Source organism: Ailuropoda melanoleuca, chromosome 2, assembly GCF_002007445.2.
Source record: "Ailuropoda melanoleuca isolate Jingjing chromosome 2, ASM200744v2, whole genome shotgun sequence".
Classification (NCBI taxonomy): Eukaryota; Metazoa; Chordata; class Mammalia; order Carnivora; family Ursidae; genus Ailuropoda; species Ailuropoda melanoleuca.
In genome coordinates, this window is record NC_048219.1 from 165738294 (window position 1) to 165743468 (window position 5175).

Genomic DNA, 5175 nt, shown 5'->3' on the forward strand with positions numbered 1-5175 from the left:
TTTTTTTTTTTTAAGATTTTTTTATTATTCATTTGACAGAGAGAGAGAAAGAGCACAAGCAAGGGGAGTAGCAGGCAGAGGGAAGGGGAGAAGCAGGTTCCCCACTGAGCAGGGAGCCCAGTGTGGGGAGGGGGTAGCTTGATGCGGGGCTTGATCCCAGGACCCCTGGGATCATGACCTGAGTTGAAGGCAATCACTCAGCTCATGGACTGAACCACCCAGGTGCACCGTAATTATTCTTTATATATTCTGGGTACTAGTCTATTATCAGATATAAGATTTGCAAATAGTTGTTTCCATTCTAAGTGTTGTCTTCCCACTCTCTGGATAGAGTCTTTTCTAGCACAAAATGTGTATATTTTGTTGATGTCCAAAATTGATATGTCTTTCTTTTGTTGCTTAAAAGTTTCGGGATCATATGTAAGAAACTATTGTGTAATGCATGGTCATGAAGAGTTACACATTTTCTTGTAGGAGTTTTATGATTTCAGCTCTTACATTTAGGTCTCTGACACATTTTTAGTTATTTTTAAATTTTCTTTAAACAGCATTAAAAATATTTTACTCTTGGGGAACCTGGGTGGCTCAGTCGTTAAGTGTCTGCCTTTGGCTCAGGTCAGGACCCCAGGGTTCTGGGATCGGGTCCTGCATTGGGCTACCTGCTTGGTGAGTCTGCTTTCCCCTCTCCCTCTGCCCACTGCTCCCCCTGCTGTGCTCTCTCTCTCTCTGTCAAATAAATAAATAAAATCTTAAAAAAATTTTTTTTACTCTTAACCACATCCACCTAGTTTCCTAGACAATCTATTGTTAGTTTATTGAATTCTTTTAGGAAATATCATCATGGAACTTTGAGATTTTGTCACTTCAGATTTACCTAGCTTCTTGTCCCAAACTCATTTAAATAAGAAAGTAAGATGAAAGACATTCAGGGTTCACAGACTGGGAAATGGTGAATTTATAGATCAGCTTCCTAATTCTACATTTAGTTTCATCCAACAAAAATAATTATAAATATGTGTCAAGATTTATCTATAACTATCTTCTATGCTGCATTGTTCACAATAGCAAAAGATTGGAAACATTAAATTTCTGATAATTAGAAATTGGTTAAATAAGTATGGTACATCCATGGAAGGGAATATCATTTAGCCGCTACACATCATGTTTTCAGACTATTTAATGATATGGAGAAAAATATGTGTGTGTTATTAAGTGAAAAAAGAAAATTGTACAGCACAATTCAATTTTTGGCAAATAATATACACATAGAAAAGTGAAAGGATATATACTAAAATTTTCTTTTTTTTAAAATATTTTATTTATGTATTTTATGTATTTATGTAGAGAGAGAGAGCACATGAGTGGGGGGAAGGGCAGAAGGAGAGGGAGAAAGAGAATCTCAAGCAAGCTCTGCACTGAGCGCAGAGCCCAACACGATCTCACGACCCTGAGATCATGACCCGAGCAAAATCAATAGTCGGAAGCTTACTGACTGAGCCACCCAGGTGCCCATAAAATTTTCTTTTTAGAAGATTTATTTGTTTATTTTAAAGGGAGAGTGCATTGGGGGGGTGGGGATGGGGGGAGAGAGAGTTTTAGGCAGATTCCATGCTTAGTGTGGAGCCTGATGCAGGGCTCGAGATCACCACCTGAGCTGAAACCAAGAGTCGGACCCTTAACTGATTCTGCCACCCAGGCGCCCCTATATACTAAAATTTTAAGGTAGTTATAGACTACAAGTGACTGTGTGTTTCTCCATTTTTCAGCTTTTCTTCTTTAAATATTGGGAGCTCACCCCCCCCTTTTTTTTAATTATCTCTTTTGTAATAAGAAAGAGCATGCTAAAACAGATCACTTTCTAGTACAGTGAATCCAAAATGGGTCACTCTTTACTTGTCTAGCTCCAATCTCCTGCCAGTTCACTATTTGGACATCTCTGCTGGGATCCTTACCTGGGAGAGTCTTCCCCTTTAGTACATGGCTTCACCATGTTCTCATATTCTAAGAATAAAACTGGTTCTGGTAAGGTCTGGAGTGTGTGGATAAAGTGTGGAATGAGTGGGGGAGGAAGGCCTGGAAGTTGGGGATGGGATGGCTAATCAGAAGAGGCTGCTACCTCAGGACCAGGGGTTGGACTGGAAATTTCAAGGCACAGAGCCCTTCTCCAGCTGGCATACCCATCAGACCCCATCACTTGTGTCCATTTTTTTAGTTCGCAAGTATATACCTATAAAGTTCCCCTTTATAAACTTGGAGGATGGAGAACTTGGACCAAAGCCTGGATGTAAAGGAAAGCCTACTACTGCCACCACCAGCCACTCTGAAGGCGGAACTAAAGAAACAATCCAGTATTTCCCTTTTGTCACTAGGGCAGTGGCAGACTCCCATCACTGTAAAAGGCTATATAGGTTTCGACTGGCTCTTCATGTAGACTCAGTTGACTGCAACGAATCAGGAAAGATGCCGTAAGAAATGTTTATTCTTTCCATTACTCTCAACTTGCCATCAGCCTGTCCTCAGTTACCGTGCTTTAAATTGGAAGAAGTATGAGATACTGAATACAAATAAAACGGCACACCATCTCCCCTCCATAACTTGGTTCAGGTGTTTCCGCTGAGTACTAGGATAAAAGCTGAAGTTTTACTTCACGTGTCTCTATTCTACTTCTACTTTCCAAGCTCGGCTCAAATACCTCCTCCTCCTCCAAGGCATCTCCATCAGGATTCATCCCTTGTTCCTGGGGCCCCTGTGGCACTGAGGTGAAGCCCCATTGTAGCATCACCACACCCTGCCCTGTGGTTACAGATACCACGGCCTATGGAGGTACAGGCCGCCATAGCCTTGGGACCGAAAGCATGGGATTTGGAATCAGAGAGACCTAGAATCCCCATCTCTTCCTAGCTTTGGGATGATGGCAAGATACTTTGCATCTGTGAACTTTGATTTCCTCATCTACTGAATGTAGCTAACAACATTGACTTTAGACAGTTCATCAGAAAAGAAGGGATCAAAAAATGGGAATAATCATAATTATTTGAAGGCAGACGCATTTTATTCACCTTTCCTTTCTAATCGTGCCCAGTTCCATGCTGTACACATAGGAAGGGCTTGCTAAATATTTAATATTGTTGAATCAAAGTTGAAAGAGCTAATGTACTTTATGAACGGGGTGAGGAGTGATAGTTTTGCCAAACTACCTTCTGAAATGCCATAAGGAATTAAATAGAATAGAAGACTAAGACTTAGGGCTTGCGTATCTTTATCTTTCAAAAAAATTGTGGCAAAATATACACACATAAAATTTACCGTTCAAATGACTTTTAAGTGTACGATTCAGTGGCATTAAGTGCATTTACCTGGTTGTGCAACCATCACCGCTAGAACTTGTCTGTCCTTGCTTCTTTATTTTTCTCTGAACCATTTAGTTATTATTAGTAATGGCAAAGAACATTTCCAAATTGCAAAAATTCCAATAATGAATGGAAGTCCCTATCTCGGTGCTCATGCCTGTCTGTAGGGATTTTATAGACGTCATACACACATAATTATCTCTTCCTCACTCAAAGCCACATTCTGGTTTTTCGCACTTGTTTCCAGGACCAACCAATTGTATCTTTTGACTGGTTTACTAAATCGATTAAACTGCTCTGCCCATAGTACACTTTAAGTCGTAGGCTTTTTGAAAATTGAAGTACAACTGACATACTATATCCTATTAGTTTCAGGTGTACGTAATAGTGATTTGGTACTTTTGTACACTATGAAATGATCCCCATGTTAAGTCTAGTTACCATGTCACCATACAGAGTGATTACATAATTATTGACTATATTTCCTATCTACATGTTACATTCCCATCACTCACGTATTTTATAACTGGAAGTTTGTATCTCTTAGTCCCCTTCACCTGTTTTAGGTGTCCCCCATCCCCACCCTAGTAACCAACAGTTCCCTATGAGTCTGTTATTGTTTTGTTTGTTCATTTGTTTTGTTTTTTAGATTCCACATATAAGTAAAATCACACATGGTATTTGTCTTTCTCTGTCTGACTTATTTCACTTAGCATACTGCCCTCTGGGTCCATCCATGTTTTCACAAATGGCAAGATTTCATTAATTTTTAAAAAAGATTATTTATTTATTTGACAGAGAGCACACAAGCAGGGGGAGCAGCAGAGGGAGAGGGGGAAGCAGGCTCCCCACTGAGCAAGGAGCCCGAAGTGGAACTTGATCCCAGGACCTTGGGATCATGACCTGAGCCAAAAGCATATGCGTAACTGACTGAGCAACCCAGGTGCCCTGATTTCATTCATTTTTATGGCTGAGTAATAGGGCTTGTCTTTCTTAAACATAGAAGTTCTCTGGATGATGCCAAGGATATGAAAATGGCACTTTAATATATTTGTTAATAAACCACCATAAATCTTTTTTCGGAGATAAAATATCTTTCTAAGATGCTGTACTTACCAGAGCTCTGCACATTTGAATTAGCTGAATTACAGAGTCAGATTTGCTGGCTTAAATTTTGGCTTTCCCACTAGTTTACCATATAATCTTGGACAAATTACTTAACCTTTCTGTATCTTAGTTTTCACATCTTAAAAGAGGGGTCATGCTAACAGTATTTATCTTAGAGCCTTGGGATGATTAAATGAAAAAATAGTGCCTCACATGGTAGTTGCCATGTAAGTATTAGGTATTGTTTTTATTCTTAGAAATAATGTGTTCAAAGTCTTTCCTGCTGTACTGAATGTGCTGTGAGGCCAAAGACTTCATCAGTTTTGTCTGCTGAGCTCCCTGCAAACACCTCCAAATGGATTTATAGTTCAGCTCTCCCTCCTTTTTTTCTGCCTTAAAATTTTATTTGCGCATGCAAATTTTTGAGAAAGGGTTAAGATGGCTGACCATTATTTCTCAAGTTTTTGGGTTTTATTTTAAAGGTTAAGAGAGTTTGGGGAAGGAGATGGTTAGGAAAATAAGCTCTTTCTTTCACCTTTCTTTTTTCTTCTCTCCTTCCTTCTTCCCTTTCTTTCTTTCTTTGTTTTTCTTTCTTTCTTCTTTCTTTCTCTTTCTTTCTTTCTTTTTTCTCTTTCTTTCTTTCTTTCTTTCTTCTTTCTTCTTTTCTTTTCTTTTCTTTTCTTTTCTTTTCTTTTCTTTTCTTTTCTTTTCTTTTCTT

At 39.0% G+C, this 5175-nt stretch overlaps 1 protein-coding gene across 1 annotated transcript in view; it reads left to right on the forward strand.

Annotated features, from left to right (window-relative positions):
* CFLAR (CASP8 and FADD like apoptosis regulator) overlaps window positions 1-5175 on the forward strand; it is a 36448-nt gene that overhangs the window by 29207 nt on the left and 2066 nt on the right. The window lies entirely within an intron of this gene.